This window comes from Capsicum annuum, chromosome 3 (genome assembly GCF_002878395.1).
Source record: "Capsicum annuum cultivar UCD-10X-F1 chromosome 3, UCD10Xv1.1, whole genome shotgun sequence".
NCBI lineage: Eukaryota > Viridiplantae > Streptophyta > Magnoliopsida > Solanales > Solanaceae > Capsicum > Capsicum annuum.
Window position 1 is genome coordinate 157,055,759 of NC_061113.1, and position 23,566 is coordinate 157,079,324.

The window sequence follows — 23,566 nt, forward strand, 5'->3', positions numbered from 1 at the left end:
GTATGTTTTGAGCTTTAGGGTTTTCTTTGAGAGAGAATTGATGAAAAATTGGTGTAAAGTGCTTAGAATAGGTTTAATTCCATGTTTTTGACGAATTGGGGGCTCGAGAAATGACTAAATTTTCCTTTAAAATTTAACTCAGAAAACTGAAAATCCAGATTTTGCATTTTACTGCGATGCGCCACTATCACAGTGGCTCATTAGAAAAGGGACGACTGTCGTTTAGCCCATTAATGCGACTCGGTGAAATCACGTTGGGCCACTGGAAAAGTGACAAGCCCTATTTTGGACATCATTGCGATGCGGGGCCATCGCGATATGCCATTGGAAATTGATGAATGGGACTTGGGACTTCAATGCAATGTGGGCCAATTATGGTTGTCCACTGGATTTTGACAGTTGCGAATTTATCCTTCATCGCGATGCGGTGCTTGACTAAATGTCATATTGTATTACTAAAAATACCATTACTTCTCAACCAAGTATCAAATTTAGGAGAAATTGGTATTGTTAGAAAAATAATTCAATTTTCTACACACTAGAGGGTCTAGGACTGGAAAATTCTATATGTATCAAAGGTTATTCATTTTTTAACATAACCCTTAGCATTATAGGAGCTAAATTAAGCTAGGAAAAGTGTGGGGTATTACACTTATATTATCAAATACCATGAATTAGTTCATGCAACACAATAGGATTCGTTGAGATACCCTAGAAAAACACATAGCTTAAGCTAATAACACTAGTTTTCTCATTTAATCTCTAAGTGACGAATTTGATTCTAAACATATTGTAAGAACACCTTAAGCATTATATACATGTAGTCTAACACCTAAGGAATTATAAATCCACCTATGATCATCACTCCACACTTAAAGCCTTGTTCGTCTTCAAACAACTCTTTACATAAAGCACCATATAAGGAATACTCCAACATTACTACTGCACGCAAAACACTCAAGCTAGCACTACAACGACTACACAAATTGCAAGTTCAACATTAAGCCTATCATATACATCTGAAAGCTTACAAACACTACTTTAAAACATTCTATCTTCAAGAATTGACTCTACCAACTTGGAAAACTCATGCATATTACACAACTAAAGAGATCATAAAAGTCACGTAAATATCATCAAATATGCACCATCACCACAAGAGATTTACCCATATTCACTTATAGAGATGCAATTTAACACAAGAATGAGTATAAGAATTAAATTTTTCTCACTCTCATAAGGAATTATCATGCCATATAAGATGAACCATAGGCTTTCCCTTAGTAAAGATTAGAGGTTGGGGGACCACGATCATGCAATTAACCATATGAATCAACAACCAAGATAAGCAAGTTAACGAAAGAATTTCAATAACATAATATGATTTTTCAAAGTGCTTTGAACCTGGGATTTACACCATTTATTGTTTCAAGACTTTTATTTATCCATTATTTCCTTAAATTTCATGTTACAATTTCCAAACTCTATTTTTGGTTACTCTTGCATTAATTGAATCTAAATTCTTAAATAAAATTGAATGTTGTTGGTTCAAGCCCCTGTGGGGTCGATATTTGACTCTTTTGAAGGCCACTTTACTACTTGGTTGACCACATACACTTGCATGTGCACTTTTATGTTTTTGGCGTCATTGCCAAAGACTTGAAATTAGCAACAGTTTTATTTTTAGTTTTACTTTTTAGATTTATTTTGTGTTTTATGCTTGGTCTTGGTTTTGTAATTTTCAAGAAACAGGTTAACAGGTTAAGAAATCGGAAAGTGATAGAGATTTGGTTGAAACAAGCCCCGAACTTGAACAACACTTCTATCATAGAAGGAGAAAAGCATTCCTTCTGCCTCAGATTCCACAAATCTAAGAAGATCGAGAAGATCCTGCTCCAATGGTAGTAGAAAAAGATGCCCACAATATAGTTAGAGAAGTGGCAATCCCACTTCCAAAAAATTTGATCTCCCCATTTTAGAAGCCAACAATTGGAGGCAATTTCGGTGTTAAATAAAATATGGTACAATATCTAATTAGCAGTGGACAGTTTACTGGGCTTTCCCAAGAAGATTCTCAGGTCCACTTGCAGAATTTCCTTGAAATTAGTGATACAATAATTCTGATGGGTTTGAATAAAGATTATGTGAGGATGACACTTTTCCCCTTCTCACTATTGGGGAATCAAAAAAGTGGTTGAATGCAGAACCAGCAAATAAATCACTTAATGGGATGACATGGCCAAAGAATTTCTTATTCGATTTTTCCTGTCTGGTAAGACTAAGAGACTTCCCAGTGAAATAGTATGCTTCAAATATAAGCCAGACGATATTCTTTATCATTCTTGGGAGGGCTTTAAGGCACTTAACCCTAGTACAAAAATTTTACTAGATTCAGCTGCAGGTGGTCAATCATTGGAGCTAACTTATCATGAGCGCTCCACCTTATTAAACTACATCGTACAAGGAAATACAGAGTGGCATAGTGATTCTAGGAGTTCCAAAAAGAAAGTTGCAATTTTGTTAGAAGTAGACCAATACATTGCTTTATCATCTCAAGTTGCAGTATTAGAAAATTTGATAAACACTCCGTTCAACAGCCTAAAATTAGGAGCTCCACAGCCTACAGCAGTAGAAAATGCAGTTCAGCAAACTAATGGTTGTTGTGAGGTTTGTGGATATAGTAGTCATTTTGTAGCCATATGTGCAGCCGATCCTGAGTCTGTGATTTATTTAAGAAATGATCAAAGGCGAAATTATGGGAATTCCTACAACATAAAGTAGTAGACTCAGCCACTAAATCAACCTTGGAATGCCCAACAATAGTAAATTCAGTAACCACAGGCACCAAATTAGTCAGATAGCTACGTCGAGAAAATAATGAAACATCTCTTAGTTGGTCAAGCACAAGTGGCTGCGAATATGAAAAGTCAACAAACAAAACTAAAAAATCAACAATCATCCACAAGAAGCTTAGAGTTGCAGTTGGGTCAGTTACAACAAACACTAAATACCAAACCTGAAGATGATTTATCAGTAGATATAGAAAATCCAAATCAAGTAATGAAAATCACTTTGAGGATTGGTATGACGCTTCTAGGAGAACCTCAAAAGGTAACTAAAGAGGTAGATGCTGAAGTGGTGACTAAACAGGTAAATGGCAGAGTTACTAAAAAATTAAGCAAGTCTGAGTACTCAGAAGAAAAGAAGAAGATGTCGCAATCCCCTTTCCCAAAAAATCATAGAAAAATAAAGAAGGATGCATGTTTTAAGAAGTTCTTTGACTTGTTCAGCTAACTTAACATTAACCTTCTTCTTTTATATATTTTGCAGGGTATGATCAAGTACGCTAAGTACTTAAGGAATGTGGTTTCTAATAAGGTTATATTATAAGATGTGAAGGAGGTAGCACTCATTGAGGAGTGTATTTTTATGGTTGCCCAAAAAATGCTAAAAAAACCTTTAGGACCAAGGGAGGTTCACCCTCCCTATTAAAATTTAGAGTATTAAGGTGGTCCATACACTGAGTGACTTAGGGGTAAGTGTCAACTTGATGCCCCTCTACTTGTTAAAAACATTAAACTTGGGGAAGCCTAGACCGATCCCTAGCATTTAGAATTGGCAAATGGGAGCATAGCCCGTACCTCCAGAATTATTAAAGATATCCTCATAAATGTTGGTAAATTCATTATTCCAGTTGACTTTATTATTCTATATTTTTAGGCAGACGAATAGGTAACAATTATCTTGGGGAGTCTATTCTTGCAATGGGAGGAGCGCTAATTGATGTAAGAGAGGGTATGCTTAAAATGAGGTTGGAGGATAAAAATACAGTTTTTAAAATTTATAAATCACTCAACGCACAATCCCACTATAAAGAGTTATGCATAATTTATGTAATTGAAGGGGATGAGTATGGAGTGGTTAATCCATCAAAGGCCTCCTCTAACACCCTCATTGAGCAACCCAAGCCTCTAATACCGCAACCTAACAGGATGGAAATTGATGAGCCTAAAAAGGTTAAATTTGAAAAATCTGTTGCCCTTGAGACTCCCAAAAGGGGTAAAAAGACTAAGAATATAGAGAACAAGTATGAGAAAGAGAAGAAAAGTGAATGACTAAGTCGTTGAGTTGGGTTGTGCCGCGACACCAAATCAGGCGCTGCTTGGGAGGCAACCCAAGTTTAGGTATGTTTTATTTTTAGTTTTTACTTCACGTAGTTTCTATCTTTCTTGAGACATAGGTTGATGAGAAGTCTGAGTATCGAAAATTTGAGCTAAGGAGCATGACGAAAACTGAGTGTGGGGTTCCTCGGATCCCATTAATGTAAAAAAGATGCTACTAGCTAAGCCTAGAGGCCTCAGGAAGTATTTCTATCTCTTACTTTAAAAGTTCACTTTGGGGACAAAGTATATTTTTAAGTGTGGGGTGGGGAAATTCCTAAATTTTAGGCTCAATTTAAATTTTTCTTGTAATATATTCTTGTTTGTGCTATTTTTAATTAAATGGTGCAAGTTTTTTGGTTGTATAAGCATGTTGAATTAAGATACTTCCTACTTTTGAGACTGCTAGGCTTATGATTATGACTCGTGTACTTGTGGCTTAAATTTGAATTGATGTTATTGTTTGGTTGAATCTATGATGATCCTGTGTGACTCAAGCATGTGCCATGTGTGATGTGAGTTTTTGTATATTCCTTATTACATATAATATATAGAACTAGCCCGGTATGTGTGAAAACTAAAATAAGAAATGTGAGTTTGGGAGTTGGTATATGCATTTCTTTGATAGACTTGTTCGTACCTTCTATTGGACCTACCCTTTGTGCATAATCCTAGTAAGCCCCGTTGAGACTTTAGATTTTTCTTTGGAATCCTCATATATAGCCTTATTCGTTCTTTGATAGACCTTAATTTAATCCAAAGCTCCTAGGCACTTTAATAAAAAAATTAAGTGAGTAAGGAGTGTGAGAAATAAGAGGAGAAAAGGTGAAATTGAAACCCCAAAGAAATAGTTATTGGTGTTTGAAATTGATATGTTGTGGTTGGGAGTGAAAAATAAAATTTGTCCTAAAATTTGAATAATCAATAAATAGAAAAATCCTTCCACCATAGTTTTGTTAAATGAGCTTAATGAGATGGGGTGAAAAAAAGATATGGGTATATAAAAGTGGTGTGAATTATTTGTTGGGGATTGGTTTTAATTGATAATGTGTTGTATTAAAGCGCTTAGAGAAGATAGTCACAATTATTTCAAAATAGTGCCTACCAGTCCCATAGCATACATTACAACCCAAAAAAGACCTAATTGATTCTAAGTTCATCATTCTGATATTAGTGGAGCATTACACTAAGTGAAAGCCTATGGTTCATTATGTGTAACTTGAGAATTCTTTGTGAGAGTGAGCGTAAAATAATTTTTGTACTCATTGTGTTATAATTTGTATTTGTATGAGTGATTATGGGTAACATGTTATTGTGAGGGCACATGCTTGATGAATGTAGGTGATTCGGAATAATGTCTTTTATTGAGCAATTAACATGAGTTTGCCAATTTGGTGATTCAAGTCTGGAGGCTAGGATATTTTGAAGTAGGATTCTTGAGCTTTCAATTATGTAACATGCTAAGTGAAGAAACTTGCATTCGGTGTAGTCATTGTAGTACTAGCTTGATTTTATTGCCTGTAGTAGAAGCGTGTAGTTTCTTCTGTTCATGGTGTTTATAGTTAAGAGTTTTTTGAGGACGAACGAGGCTTCAAGTGTGGGGTAGTGATGTTGGGTGTATTTATGCATTCTAGTGTAACAATTCTAGCCTATTTAACCTTTTTTAGAGGATGATTCATGTGCTTAATGTTTTTATAATGAGATAAATGTGCACCTAAGTGTCCATGTATGTTTTAAAAATACTTGTTTGTGTTTCCACACGAGTTTTGATTCAAATTGATCATTTTGAAGTCAACCGAGAAAACTAGTGTAACAAGCTTGAGCTAGGTGTTTGTCTAGTCAATCCTGTTGGGTTATAATGTGTTTAATTAGTTCCTAAGATTGTTATTGTGTATTTATTTGTGAAAAAACTTGCTGATAATGTTAAAGGGTTAATTTGATCAAGCCAAGGGTCAAAACAATAAGCTTAAGATCAAAGTGAATTAGCCTATGCTTAGCTCATGTTTTTATTTAACCGTCTTGGATGTTGTGTTGTTTTGAGCTATAAATTATTGTTTTATATGCTATAGTATGATTGGTGAATGGAATATAATAAAATATGAAGGATATAAAAGCTTGAAATCAAGTGGAAACAACTAAAATAGGCTCAGAATGGATCAACAAAAGCTCAATACAAATTTTGGCACAATTTGGAGACCTGGAATGTCCAGTGCGCGTGTGGATTGTAGGATTGGCCAATGGGCAGATGATACACACTTAAGGATTATTACGGGGCCCAAATTAATGACCCATATCACTTAATGGTCCTAATAGTAGTGAAGGAACCACCACATCACAGTAAAGAGTCGAATGGCAATTATCCCGACCAGAATCTCAATGTGATTCGACTGCTTCGAGATCCTATATCAATTAGCATACTGCCGTAATTCGGTAAGCACCAAAATCGGGAAAATTATTTCCATCTTAAATAAATATCATGGAAAACTAATCCAAGTCGGTTTATGATTTGTCTACTATAATTATAATGTCTTAAATTCTATTTTAAACATCTTGGAGAATTTCGGAAACCTTAGATAGATTGGAACAACATTGGAGGCTTCCACAACTTTTTTTCAGTTTTTATGTTCTTTATTTATAGCTTTATTATAGTTTAAATCATTCATGAAAATATTTGGATGTTGATTATGACTATGAGTGGCTAGAAACTCCCTTTCTAGGGCTAAAGCCAAGAACATGAGCATTATTGTTTTGAATTGATTTCATTTAAATTTCTTATAATATTTGGTTGTGTGTTCATCTTTGAATTAACTATTTGATGGATTGATCACCTGGAAAATATACATATCGTCATACTTTTGATCTCGAGAGAGGGAATAGGGAGCTAGAAACTGGAAATAAAATAAAGTAAGGTTCTTCTTCTTTTATAAAATAAGGAATTTAAATTAGAATTTAGGACAGGGATGCACTTAGATGCCTTACTTGATTCAACCGTAAGATGATAGCTTTCAAATACTGAATTGGATTATTGCATCACCACTCAACGATGTAGTTCTAATGTCCATATAGATAAAATATTAGAGGTTAGGAGACTATGATCATGCAATTAACCCTATGAATCAACAACCAAGATAAGCAAGTTAACAGAAGAAGTTCAATGACATATTATGATTGCTCAACATGCTTTAACCCTGGGCTTTACTCCATTAATTGTTTCAAGAATTTTATTTACGCATTATTTACTTCAATATCAAATTACAATATCCAAACTCTATTTTGGTTACTCTTGCATCAATTGAATCTAAATTGTGAACTAAAATTGAACTATTCTTAGATCAAGTCCCTGTGGGATGGATATTCGGCTTTTATGAAGGCCACTTTAATACTTGGTAGACCACGTACACTTACGTGTGCACTGTCATCCATCTTCTTCTTCTTGCTTTTGCATGGTGTACCCTCAACTCAAATTTTGATAGGATAAATGGGGGTGCTAGGTCGCACCCAAGTGTCTTCAAGGTACTTTACAACCCCATCTTGCCTGCACAACTCATCAATCAAAAGAAGGTAATAGGAGATGCAAACCATTATTATTATTTAAGAACTTAATATAAGAGATCACAATCTGACCAACATTAAAAAAATGCAGTCTAGGTTGCAAAAAACCATGCAGGCCTGCAAATCTGGAATTGCTATTATGTGGGTGTAAGGGGAGACCTAACTACAAACGATGGTCATCAATATCCAAGTCTCAATAGTGAAGTTGTTCATTTATTATGTTCCTCTTTGTAGCTACCCAAGGGACCTCCTTTCCCTAATATAAATTCTCCGCCAGCCAACTCCCCTGTTTAAACCTTTTAGCCTCAAATTGATCCATATTTGCATTTGAGAGCCCATAGATTGTTATATATCTCTTCAGCTCCAAAGTTCACCACATTCCATTGAATCTTGATGATGGGTCTGAGAAAGATACCATGATAAGATTATCAAAGAATTCTTATACCCACTTCTCATTTGTCCAGTGAGGATACGAGGCAAAACACCTTCATCCTGTGGCCACGAGTCTGTCATTAAACGTTGGATGCTTTTTTGGCACCTTCTCCAAGATATTCTCCTCTCTATAAGTAGCTTTTTTCTTAGAAGATCATCATAGTAAATATTGTGGCACTCAAGGGCCATAAAACGACCTCGATCATAGTATTTCTTGATATAAACCTTAAAAACACAAGAATAACACAACAATATTCATCATCAACATTTTTATGCATAAATGTAATATCCCACCCCTAAAAAGCTTATGTGCATCATACGACCTACATCTTGAGTCGTATACACATCATGCAAGTCATACCTGGAACGCGTACCCAAGACAGTGTGTGATGGGTGACATTCTGATTTGGGTACGACTTAACCCCTTGGAAGTCATAAGATGATCATACGAATCGTACGTGATAAGTCAAAATCAAGTCAGTGTTAGGTAAGATGAGTTATGTTAAGGTTATGAGAGGATGAGTACTAGTCGTATGAGATGTTATGAGTCGTAAGGAGTGAAGTCGTATGATAAATAGTCCTAGTTCCTTAAGCTGTTAGTTTGTTTTATGATTGGTTTCTCTAATCATATAGACATCTTACGAGTCGTACTTATGACTCATATCCTGACTAGTACATGCTCCTTTGAATGTGTCAAGCTTACAAGTAAAGAGGGTCAGTCATACCCAAACAAATGAGTCATAAGGTCGACTTGTATCGACTAGGAATGAATTTTTTGTCATGTTTTTTAAATGGATTTTATGTTTTGTACCACTCCTATAAAAGCTGAATCTATGTCATTTTGGCTTCACAAGGGGTTGTATAAAAGGCCTCAAATCCCCAATTGATAACATTAAATGTCAATTCACTAAATAAAACCAAGAGAAAATAGTTTTCTCTTCTTCCTCTATAAGTAGGGTCTCTTGGTGACACGAATAACTACAGGGATTCTTCCCCAAAGCTTCTACTACAGGCATTTGTGGTATTTATCCACGGGGCCCTTCCACCCATTGAGCTCAAAAAACCCTAATTTTGTTTAAAAGTATAAATCTTATCCTATTTCATCAAATTATCCAGGAAACTTATGAATTTAATCCATGAACTTCTTAGTAAATCAAAGACATGACATGTAAATATGTTTTTCCATGTTACTTAAGTCACTCCATGTTTGGATTACAATTTCCTTCGTCTTAATTCCCTTGATTTCATCATAAATCCTCAAGTGAAGAATTAAACCATGTAAATATGATGTTTTATCATGTTTAACACATTCCCATGTTCGAATTCATGTATCCATCTCATTCATTGAATTATCGCTTACTTTGGGTATTTGAATTATGACTTCATGTCACTATTTTAAGTAATGTTATCGTATTTTGTAATCATTCAATGCTGGCAAGTTATGAACACCCGATACCTATGTGTTTTTACATGATTTTGTTTAATTAACAAGTTAGTCAGACCATGATTTATTATCCTATTCAAAAGATCATGTTCAAGATACCATCACCACCAATGGCAAAATCAACAAACTTTTGTTAACCCATAATAATCTTAATCTTCATCAAATTAGGATCCAACAATTGCTTTTCCTGTATCTCAATCAAAAGAGATGACTATGATACCTGATGCACAAATAAACCACCATCTTCAGAGTCCATGAGACGAACCCCAACATTATCCAAATAGTGAATGTCCTTCACAAAATCCTGTTTATCCTCATCCATATGAGCTAAACTCCCCATAGATAACCTGGTAAGAGCATCAACAACTATGTTAGCTTTATCGAGATGGTAATGGAGACTCATATCATAGTCCTTTAGAAACTCAAGCCATTTCCTTTGTCTGAGATTCAAATTCATCTGAGCAAACACATATTGAAGGCTTTTATGATCAAAAAAGATGTCAACATGAACCCTATAGAGATAGTGACGCCAAATCTTCAATGCAAATACCACGGACAACAACTCTAAATCATGAGTAGGGTAGTTCTTATCATGAACTTTCAATTACCTAAAAGCATAGGCCCCCACCCTACCATGATGCAACAATACAATACAAAACCAAGCTCAATATGAGAAGCATAACAATACACTACAAAACAATCATTATGCTCGGGCAAGGTCAAAACTGGTGTTGAAGTGAATTTATCCTTTAACTTATCAAAACTACCCTTTCACACATCTGACTAAAAGAACTTGACATTCTTCTTGGTCAACTTAGTCAATAGAGAAGCTATCATTGAAAAAAATTCCATAAACTTCCTGTAGTAACTAGCTAGACCTAAGAAGCTCTGAATATCGGTTGGAGTCACAGGTCTAGGCCACTTTTTTACTGCCGAAAACTAGTGTGGATCTACCATGATTCCTTCGCTAGAGATAACATGCCCAAGAAAATTCATAGCCTTCAACCACAACTCAAACTTAGTGAACTTGGCATAGAAACGATGATCCTTCAAAGTTTGCATCACAACACGGAGCTTATCGACATGATCTGCCTCACTCTTTGAATAAACCTGTCATTAATGAAGACAATGACAAATAAGTCTAGGAATGAGTGGAAGATCCTGTTAATCAAATCCATGAATGCTGTAGGGGTATTGGTCAACCCAAACGACCTATTTAGTAACTCTTAGTGACCATACTGGGCCCTAAAGGCGGTCTTAGGTATATCCACTTCCCTAATCTTAAGCTGATGATAACACGACCTAAGATCAATCTTAGGGAAACACTTCTCACCCTGACACTGATCAAATAAGTCATTGATCCTGGGAAGAGGATGCTCATTACTTTTTGTCACCTTGTTCAACTGATGATAATCAATGTACATTAAAAGGGAGCCCTCCTTCTTATGCACCAATAATATGGGAGCACCCCAACGAGACACAATAAGATGGATAATACCATTATCTAAGAGATCCTTCAATTTCTCCTTTAGCTTCTTTAACTCTGTTTGAGCCATACTATAAGGAGGGATAGAAATTGGACAATTATCCAATAGAAGATAAATCCTAAAATCAATTACCCTATCGAGAGAAATACCAGGAAGGTCATCGAGAAAGACCTCAAGAACTTATTAACCACGCGAATAGATTCTAGAGAAGAACCTTTCAAGTAAGAATCTTTAACTCGGACCAAATGATAAAAACACCATTTAAAAATCAATTTTCAGTCTCTAAGATATTAGATGAACCTCCCCTAAGGCACAAAAGAACCCCCTTCCCATACAATGACCAGCTGATTTGGGAATTCAAACATGACTATATGGGTTCGACAATCTAAGGAAGCATATCATAAGGGTAACCAATCCATTCCCAGAATGACATCAAAATTGACCATGTCCAACTCTATTATGTCTACAAGAGTTTCTTTACTACCAACAGCTACTACATACCCCAATAGTCTCTTTTAACAACCACAGAGTCTTCTACCTGGGTAGAAATAGAAAATGGAATGATGGACACTCAGGACCAAAACCAAAATGCACAGCCATAAATGGGGTCACAAAAGAAAGAGAGGACCCTATATTATGTAAACAATACACATCACGGGAGAAAAGTTTCAACATACCTGTAACAACATCCAAAGATGCCTCAAACTCCTTTCAAGTATCAAGTACATATAACAAATTCTAGCCAATAGCGGTACTAGAAAAAAAGTACAAGCAGAAGTAACACCCTTTGGTGCAGGACTAGATGAAGTAGCAATAGGGGCCCTATGGCCCAAGAAGCAAATGAAGAGGGGCACACTCGCTGCATGTCCTAAATCTGACCACATCTAAAACATTTGTTCCTCCCCTTCTCATACTGGCCCTGATGATGCTGACAACAGAATCTACAAGGAGGGTAGGTTAGTGCTGATTGAGGACTACTAGACTGAGACTAGGAACGTTATGCCCTAGAATATTTGCAACTTTAAAAATATCTATCTCCCGACATACATAAGTAGGGAGCACTAGCCGTAAAATAGGAGTTAAGACACACCCAATTCTTTCTCTTTGACCACTTACCACTAAACTTATGGCCTCTATTTGTTCAGAAAACCAATTCCTTTTGTCGTGCCTCTCATCAGTCTCAACTTATTTCTTTTCCCCTTTCTCCACCTGTTGCATATACACAACCAATCTAGAAATGTCCATGTCTTTGATCAACAAAGCCACATTTCTCTCAAGGACTAACTCATGAGACTATCCCAAAGAAAACTTACGTATTTTATCCCTCATGCTAGAAACTATCTCAGGAGCATACCTAGACAACTGATGAAATTTTTAGGCAAACTCTTTGAAAGACATCCTTCTTTTCCTCAAATTAATAAATTCCTTCGCCTTTTCTTCCCTCAACTCTTAAGAAATAAGTGGTCCAGAAATGTATTCGAGAAATCATCCCACAAAGATGACTAATCAATATCACCCTTACCTGATCCAACTTTTCGTACCATTAGTATGTCAAATTATTCATCTGGTAGGCTGCAAACTCCAGCCCTTACACATTAGTGGCATGTATAACTCTAAAAATGTTTACCATATCATTCAAAAAACCTTGAGGATTATCCTCTACCTTAACACCTGTAACGGTCGGAGGACTAAACCTTATGAACTGTCCAACCCTTGTGGCATCAGAAGATAGAGTAACATATATACCACGCTCAGTATGAGAGTCCACTAACCGAGAAATCATATTAATTGATTGATGAAACTCATCATTTGTCATGTCAACCTGAGAAACTGGAAGAAGACTAGAAAGAACCAGTGAAACTCTAGGACTATAAGGAACTGGACCCCTAGACTGGGTCTAGACTCCATAAGTTGTACGAGCTCCATCAACATTGTCCTTAGTCGGGATAATTTTTCTTAGCATTAAATCTTTTGGGACGCTTGATCTAAAAAGTAAGCAAACAAAAATCAAAGAAATCAAATACCTTGAACCACAAGAAAATGTAACATTCTTAAATGTCTTGTATCCCCTCTCTTATATGTTTTGTACGCTACATACCCATATAAAAGACTCTACTCAACACATCTTTGTGGATACCCAACTGACAGTGAGCCTAGGTTTTGATACTAACTTTACATTACCCAAAACTAGGCCCTGTCATATGGGAATCTCGAGCCCAACAAGGACTAGAAATAGCCTCGATAACCTAATTTATCTATCACATCAATCCACAAGTATTGGATGAACTCCGACCATATAATAAGATAGCAGAAACAAGACTAAAACTCATCACTTAAGAAGTGTCTCATCCATCCATTAATATCAACATACCAAACAAACATGCCTAAGTCCACAGTCATCCATAAACCCTCTACAAATCCTATGTCTATAATATGTCGGGACATGCCCTCGAAAATTTCCAAAAGCCAAGTCTAAAATAAGTATATGACATAGGATAAAAAGACCATAAAATATATATCTTTATAAGTATGGAAGCTCATCCCTTCAAGGTCAACACACAAACCGCTCAAATATCTGGTCACTGCACAGGAAGTGATGAAGAAGTTCCAGCCCCTATGTCGCATTGGGACACAGCGTGTAGAGACAGTTAACGGTTGGAGAACTAGATGTAACTCAAGGATAAGGATAAAATAGTGTCATTATTAAAAATAAGTCAAACAATCATATGCAACCATATTTATATACGTAGACATATATGTAGATATATAGATACATCGAGTGTCAGGAAAGGGATCAAGACCTTAGCATACATTTTAAAGCACCCAATCATGATTCATGAAGTGGAGGACTCTGACCTCCCACTGGCATAGCTTAGGAAGTTTTAACTTTACTATTATATTAACCAAGAGGACTCTAACCTCGAGCCGTCTTATTAAGCAAGTTAACTCTAAACACAAGCCATTATATTGAGAATGTGGACTCTTACCACAAGCCGTTTTATTAGACAAGTGGACTCTAACTACAAGCCATTCTTTTAAGAAAGTGGACTCTAACCAAAATCCACCACGTCCATTACTAGTCAACATTGGGAATCTAACCCTTTTCCCATGTAGTCATATCTAGTCGGTTCAACATTCAAGGACTCTAACCCATTTTGCCAATCCAATCCATTAAGGTGACAATTCAACACCATACATGACCACAATGTCTTTATGAACCATTTGTCAATCAATTACTGTAATAGGCCAATGCCTTAGTTTCAATCACCATTCAAGTCAATTTTTTTTTATTAAGACCCATAAAAAACCATTCAAATTCATGTTTAAAGACTCAAACCCTTGTTAACCAATCAAAACACCAAGGTTACCAACGAAATCATTACATCGACAACAAGGCCTGTACAAAGTCATTTACCAATCATTCTTACTTATCAATCCATTGTCTTAGTGTAAAACACTATTAATATGTAACTAGTTATTTCTCTTAGACATTTTCACAAACTCCTTAAGGTCATACTTTTACCATGATGAAAATCAAGGAAAAAATAATCAAGCTTAGGGTTACTCATGACCCATTTGTTAAACCATAATCAACAAGCACCCAAATGTGCAAACCATAACAAAAAATAAGTATAAACATAAGTTTAAACCAGAGTAAACAATACTCATCACTATGCATCAAAATATTCAATATTTGTTTCAAAAACCACCATTAAAGATCCAAAATCATTGTTTAAAACACATGGTATTTGCAAAATAAAAATGAGGGAAGAGTCATATGCCTTATACAAGCTGATTAACGGAATGAAATTGACCCCTTTAGCCTCTAGATGGAAACCTTTTGAAATGCTTGCTTCTAATCTTGTTGAAAAAGTTTTGAAAGGCTTTTGGAATGTTTTGATCTTGTCCAAGTGAATAATGAATTGTAAAACAATGTTATAAGTCTTGGGAAATAAGGGTTTAGCGGTGGGAAATGTTTAAAATGACCTCAGCTTAAAAGCCAAAAATTAAACCCATGGGGGTATGACTAACCTCCCCTAAACCATATCCTAGGGTATGAGTGGTACCCTTACTATTAACCTAAACTTTACCTTAGACACCCATACTGATCAACATATTACCATACAAGTCCAAGTCGTACCCTAAGGTACAAAAAGTACCTTACAACTTGTACCCTAGGCAGAATGAACTAAGTCAAGCTCAAGACATCATATGACTTTCTAACTTATGACTGGTACACTAACATGCGGCTAGGGTAAGGCCAAACTGTACCTTGGATAGAATGTTATCAACCTAAATTGATCATCATATAAGAGGGAGGGTACTAGACCATACCCTAGCATATGAGAGGTATGCTCAAATTATACCCTACCCAAAATCTTAAACTTAGGAAAGCCTATAAGGGTTCAAAGCAAAGGTGTTTGACCACCATTACCTTGTCACTCATGTCCCTCATCAAGTATGATATAGGTTCCAAAATTTCACCCATATCCCTCTATGAATGATTATATAGGTTCCAAAAGTTTACCTACATCCCCTTTTAAAAGATGATGTGAGCTTTCAAGAAGTTGGGGTTTTCACCCACAAATCTATCTTGGGCATTGGGGATTTTCACCCATAAACCCCAACTATTTAAAGAAAGAAATATTGAAACCCATCATGAACAAACTAGAATCTACAGAAATACATCACAAACCACACATAATTGCATCTTAGTTCAACATAATCCCATGATAAGAAAATTTAGCTACTCATAATGTTAAAGAGAAAAGATAAACCAAAAGGTTCATTCAAAGCATCCATGGATATGGGAAAGTAGAAGATTCTTCAATTTAAATTCAATTTCACCTAACTCAAATTAGAAAATATAAACATAATAGTTTCCCCAATTAGTAGGGTTACAAATTTTCAAAAATTCAATTATTCAAAGTATGGAATAATAAATGGGAAATGGTTTTAGCCTTTTAAGGGAATTTTTGTCGGTTGTGTACAATGACAGAATTTCCCCTAGGCATAAACTCATGAAGTTGTGATTGCTGCAGCTTGTCCATGATAGCAGCTACCTCACTTGCAGCTTCTATGAATGTACTATGAATATTATGATTCTGGGAATTTGACCAAAATTGATTGGCCGCGATCATGGCGCTTAGACCATGATCATGGTAACTAAGCCTTGTCCTGTGCAGGGTCTTCTAGTTGTGCACTTTTCTTTTCTTTTTTATTCCTTTTAAGATCAACTCATCTTTCTTTTTTATCACTTGTATACCTACAAAATGTCGATATTAGTGTATTTTAGTAACATTCTTGTCTCATTCATACCTTTAAATTATAGTAGTATGGACAAATATTTTGACGTAAATGAGTGGTAAATTTACCTCTCATCAATACCCTCAACTTAAACCGTTGCTTTTCCTCAAGAAACACTACTTCTTACTCAGTACGATAAGGAAAATTAAAGTCCACTTATGCAACCTAATGATCATGATTACTTCATACTTTATTACTACTAAAATTAGATCTTCAAACATGGCCAAAGCAACTCTCACAATAACCCTGAACACAAAATACAATTGAAAAGATGCAACAGAATTCAAGGATCAACTATGAAACAATTACTAACACTATAGAAGTAATTTTTTTTTGACCTCAACTCCACTAACCTCTTTTTGCCTCATTTTTTTCAAGATAACAATATCACCCACCTTAAGTTGTTTACACGCCTCCTCATAAGAAGGATATCCCACACATACCAAATTATCTAATATGCAATAAGGGATTTAAGTGTAAAGCTCTCTATCTCACAAAGACTCTCGATGCCAACAAGTATCATACCATAAGCTTGCACTTATTTTCAATCTCCGCTATAATGAGTACACTTGGTTGGATATCTCAAAGGGCTTTTTGAGATTGTAAAGTAGGTTTGAGGGAAGATTATAATATCATTAAGGAACAAAGTGGCTATACCCTCCTTGAATATTATATGCCAATAATCCATCTATCTTTTGTCCATGCACCACTTTTTTGTTTTAACACTTTACACTTACCTACTTTAGCTACCTTGATTAACCCAAATTTTTTCAACGCATATTTTATTTGCTTATTGTTTTTTTCAATCTATGCCTCTTTCTTCTTTTCATCATTCCTTTCTTTTTCACTTATCATTGATTAGTGCATAAGCATCCACTTACTCTACCTTTTCCCAAGGTCATCTCTTCCAAACTTACCACCCCAACATAGGCTTTTAGCCTTAATTTTTATTTTTTATGTTCAAGGAGGGTAGAGTTTGAGAGTGGAAAAAACTTTTAATGGTTGAAGGCTTGTAATATGGTTGCCAAAGAAAGGCTTGAAGGCTAAAATTGGGTAACTAAGTGTTCTATTCTTTGCATAGGTAGGGTATTTAGGATAAAGTGGGTTCCTACACTCACAAATATTGCCAAGGATTATTTCACCAACCAAGCATAATCAAAATTAGCCTTTAGAGACAAATTATTAGATTGTAAAATTGGTAAAAGTTTGTAGTTACAAAAGGAGGTAAAGTATTATTACAAGGTTACTCACGTCCATGCCGTTAATTTTCCAAAAAATTTTAGATGGTTGGGGGTGTTTTCTATGAATTTGGACCACACACAACTTGCTATTTTTGGCACCAAACCAACCTGACATCCCATATGTTTTCTTTCATATGGGAAAACAATATAACTACTCAGACTTTGGCATAGGTATAAGAATGATCCAAAACCTAAAATGCTACAGGTACTTCGATGTTATTGGTACTCAAACTTTCCCTACATCCATCGCTCATAACCCATTCATAAAAATTTTCCCTTAAGAATGTCGTCACACAATCTATAATAGTGAAAGGATCGTCCTCTGACACCATAGATAAAAATAAAGATAAAGTAAAAAATCTAACAATGAAACAAAAAACTAATCCATGAAAATATGGGTATCATTAAAGTACCTAAATATTACAACCCAAGAAAAAAATAAAAATCATCAAAAATAATATCAGAACATCAAGAAATATCTTAATAAGATAGGCCAAATAAAGTGAATACGAAGACAGTCACCCCCAACTAAAAAGCTTATAGTGTCCTCACTGTATAAAAAATAAAGCATAAAGAGAGATAAGGGTACTCCCTGAAACCACATCAAGAGCTACTCTCGCCCTCAGACTTTACATCATCTCCAGCATCATCAGAACAAAACCACCTAGTTGGGGCCTCATCATCGCTCTCCACTCTAGAAAAAAGTAGTCTATCTTGGGGTTTTAGGACCTTTCATAAGCCCATTACCCCTTCAACATCTTGCTAAATAACTTGTCCATCTTCTTTTTCCTTTTATTCATCTTTTCATTAAGTCTCGAATCTCTATGTGAGCCTCTGCCATGGATGAGTAGGCCCTCTAAATCCTTGAAATGCTGGCTCTCTACGTCTGCTGGTCCTCCATATACTTCTTTTAATCTAATTGGGACATATATGAATGGTAGGTAGTGGAGAGATCTCCCAGCCCCTAAGGCAATACCAATATAAGCTACCTAATGGCCCTTAAATTAAAAATGATCTCCTAAAAGGTCCCATCTATGAATGGCCTATAAGACTCTGGATCCTTACATATCGACTTACCCAATTCGAGCTTTATCTTCCTTCTTTTTCTTGGTGCGTACACACCTCAAATTTTGAGAGAGTAAATGAGGTTCCAGGGTACACCCAAGTGTCTCTAGGCTACTCTATAACCCCAACTCTCCTACCTAACTCAGTAATTAAAAGGGGAATAAGAGATGCATACTATCATGGTTTTTGAAGAAATTCACATCAAAGACCACAAGCTGATCAATGTTCAAAGAAATTCCATCTAGTATGGCAGCAACCATCCAACCCACTAATCTGTAAATGTTTTCATATGGGTACAAAGGGTGAGCTAGCTACAAATGATAGTTATCCAAATCCTGGCCTCAGCAGTGAAGTTGTTTATTAAAATATTCCTCTTGGTTGCCGTCCAAGGGACTTCCTTGCCTGGACATAACTTCTTCGCTAAACAACTCCAAGTTCACACCCTTTACCTTTAAATTGATCTATGTTTGCATTTGGGAGCCCATAAATATAATTCTTTTTAGCAACAAATTTCACCATCTTTCCTCGAATCCTAATGACTTGGTTTGAGAAAGATACTATGATAAGATTAGTGTGGAATTCCTATTACTACTACTCATTTGCTCGACAAGGATCTGGGGTAAGATACCTCCATCTAGTTGCCACGAGTCTATCATTAAATGCCAAAAGATTCTCTGGCACCTTCTCCAAGCATATTCTCTCTCTATAAGCATCTTTGTTCTTGGAAGATCACCATAGTAAAAATTATGGCACTCAGGGACCATGAAAGAAACTTGATCATAGTCACCCACGAGGTAAACTTGAATAACATAAGAACAACACAAAAATATTCAACATTAATATTTTCATGCACAAACTATGATATGTTGTCAAATAAAGCTCATTAGATGGCTACTTGGTGGTGTTTGGACAAGAATTAGAAGTGCAGGATTTTTGGCCCAAGCTGAAACTCAGCCTCAGATATGGTAATCACAGGATATTAAGTTGTGATCGCGCTGCCATAATCGCGGTATTTGAGGCCAGATTGAGCCAAAAATTTCAATAGTTCAAAATTCAAATTTTAAGGACAAATCATGTTCCAAAATAGAAATTTATCACTAATAACATTGAACAAGGTTCCTAAGAACTTGAATGCTGAGAATAAGAAAACAACTAGTTATGAGTTTGTTTGGGAATTTGATCGAGCACTTGGTGTGCACAATATATTTTTCTTAATTTGTAACATAATTTAGGTACTCAATACTTCCCTAGATGCATAAACACCATTAATAAAAGATAACTAACACACAAGTATAATTCAATAATGATTTAGCATTAAAAATAATAAATTTAGGCCATCCCTATTTCATGCATTCTATAGCCTACCTACAATAATTAAAGCATTAATTCAAAGCACTTATTGAAGTAATGATGGAAGATGGATGCCAAAATGCTTTTGAATTTTTAAAATATGACCAAGAGTGTGTACAATTTTAGAGAAAAGTTATAAAGAGAGTGTGAGGGAAATGGGGCATTCAGATGGTCATTTTAACTGACTGGACCGCGCTCCTAGTCTAAGTTCTGCGATTATTAACAAGTAGCGACTCAAATCACAGAGGCATGGGGCCTACAATCACGGTATCTGAGGCTAAATTTTTATCCTCTACACTATCCTATTTAGTCCAACATGTCAGAATTCATAATTGAGAAATAGATGAACAGGTTAATTTTCTTACAAACTGTAGAATAAACTTTGAATTAAAAGAGAATCCTAATTCCAAATTGATCACGCTCGCCTATACAATTGCAATTGGTAGAGGAAAATCATTGTCAATAAAGCTCAACTTATCTTGAGGTCGAATCCTCGAGGAGTGGAATTAACCTTCTAATTTAATGGGTGTAAATAGATACTAAAAAGATACATGTAATGTAGATAAAGTAAAATACATGATTTAAAATGGGGGGTTGGTTTGGAATGTAGTTTTATTAAAGTCAATTCAAGTTAACAAACAAAAGGTAACAATTGTGATTTGAAATTCAATACTAGAAGGATCTTAGGATTATATATACCTAAGGGAAATTTATGTATGGGTGAATGACAATTGGGAGCATATTCTAGTTATCATTGACATAGTAGGCTAGGTTGAAGGTTCTAGAGGATGGTTTGTCAACAAAACCTCAAAATTATCACCCAATTAAACTCACCTAATACCTTAATTGGGCATCCCTTCTTCTATGAAGATGCCTAAAACATAGCTAAAACTCTACTCACCCTTATTTCTAAGATAGTGAAAAGATAACAAACTACATATAATGTTCTCCACCATTGCCTTGTAAGCCGTATCCCTCTTTTAAGGATGATATGTATTCAATCACCCATATCCCTCTTTCAAGGATGATGTGAGTTTTCAATAACTTGTGATTTTCATCGACAAACCTCAACTTATTCAAGCAAGGAATAGTAAAACCCATCATGATCAAACTAGAATCTATAAAAATACATCACAACCCACACACAATTTTAACTTAGTTCAACATAATCCCAAAATAAGTAAATTTAGCTACTCATAATGTTAAATAGAAAAGATATACCAAAAGGTTCATTCAAAGCATCCATGTCTATGGAAAATTTGAATATTCTTCAATTTAACATCAATTTTACCAAACCCAAATTAAAAATTTCAAATAGAAAAATTTCCCCAACTAGTAGGGTTATACATTATCCAAAATTCAATTGTTCAAAGTATGGAATACCAAATGGGAAATGGTTTTATCCTTTTAAGGGATTTGGGGTTGGCTGTGTATAATAAAAGAATTGCCTTTGGGCATAAACCCGCTAAGTCATGATCCCTGCAATTTGTCTGCGACCGTACTAAGAATATCATAATCACGGTAATTTGACAAAACTTGAATGGCCACGATCGCGCCTAATACTGCAATTGTGGTAACTGACACTTGTCCTTTGTAGTGTCTTCCAGCAATGCACTTTTCTTCTCTTTTTGGTTTATTTTCAGGTCAACTCCATATCTTTTTAACTCATCACCTGTATACCTGCAAAATGTGGAAATTAGTGCAATCTAGTAACAAAGTTGTCTCATTCATACTTTCAATTCATGGTAGTGTATGCTAATTTTAGAGATAAATGAGTGGTGAATTCACTGCTCATCATAAATCTCAAACAAAAAATAGTTCACTTTTTAGCTCTTAACTTTTTTTCTGACACTCTTATGTTACAAATTGAAGAAGAAGATAAAAGATGACTATTGTAACACTAAATGGGATTATAAGCTTCCAGAAAGTTGGAATTCAAAATTTAAATTTGTGCTGCCACATCACCATCGATGGTTTTCCTAGCAGGACATCATGACTTTGATGGTCCATTGGATGAACCGTCATGATAATCCAGTGAGAAGTTGTTCTAGGGCTGACGAAGATAGGCCATGTGACGGTTCTTTAGTGACCTGATAGCCCATCATGTTATAAATCTATGATGCCTAATCCCTTGATTATTATGGTTAACATGGAACAATTAGAGTGACAAACTATTTTAGGCTCGAAGGTCAGTCGCTTTGTGCATCACCCATCTTTTTTATGTCTGGATATTCTAGTTAGAGGAGGCAGCTAGTCTAATTATCTGTCAGATCTCTAATGATCCATTGATTTACTCGTCATTACCTTCTATAATCTTGTGTTTCAAATTTAACCTTGCTTCTATGTTTGTCTCCTAATAACAAGCAAAAAAAGCATCAAATACATAACTAGTTTCTAGAATAAATCAAATATCCCTCATATAAGGTGCAAAATATATTGTTAAATGTTGGAACATCAACACCCTCAACATAATACAATTGCTTGTTCTGAAGAAACTTAATGCAATACAATGTATGATTCTAGAATATAAAAGAATGATCATCTTTTTGAAATAGTAAGGACTAACAATTTAGAACACACACTACACTCATAATCCTAACTTAAAGGGATCCATTCTTTGGCATTACACGCTAGCTAGATTACATGTATATACAATAAGAACAATATCTAAAGATTAGTAACCATGTGTATAGTTCACTTACTCTCATATTCAAAATAGTTTGTCACACACTTATCTATTAAAATCTCAAAATGACATTAGAATTTCTCACTCTCATAACAAACATAAAACAAATTACACACAAAGCTATTAGCTTGCCCTTATAATTCTATTAAGTCTATAATTTGATAGCAAGGATCACTACAGGACTTGCTGAGGCTTGTAATATAAGTATGGGTGTAGGTAAGAGTCTTTTTCGAATATTGACTTCCCCTCATTACCACTGTTACTACTATGAATTTCAAGTTGGTGGTTTATATGGCATCCATAGTGTTTTAATGCCCCTTATATACAAATAATTTACTCTTTTTTTAATAAAAACTTTAACATCTCTTGTTAAGAAATTCAGCCACACGATCAACTTCCTAATATAGCTTTCTACACTAGCCACCCTTAACTTATGTTGATACCATAAGTTGAAGTACACAATATCCCAAATGATAAGGGATAATTAAACAAAAGCTTGTCACTGTAATCTCTTTTTCAAACTAACCTTTATTCAATAACTCTCGATAGTAGACATTCTTAAAAGAGGCAATTTTCTCAAGTTAAGATGCACAATGTTCAAAGAAAGACAAGGGACAAGATAGATATTAACCATAAATAAGGGTAAGCTAGTGGTTTTGAATAAAAGTCAAAAGATAAAAAAAAGGGGTTTAAGGGAATCTACAAATAACTATTTTTTGTTAGGGTTTTAAGGCTAAGCGGACTTAACTAGCAAAAAAAATGGTCTTGAGATCCTATCCAATTCAACAAACAATAACTTGAACAAAATTGAACCGGGCAAGTTCTAGCTGCATACACATAGT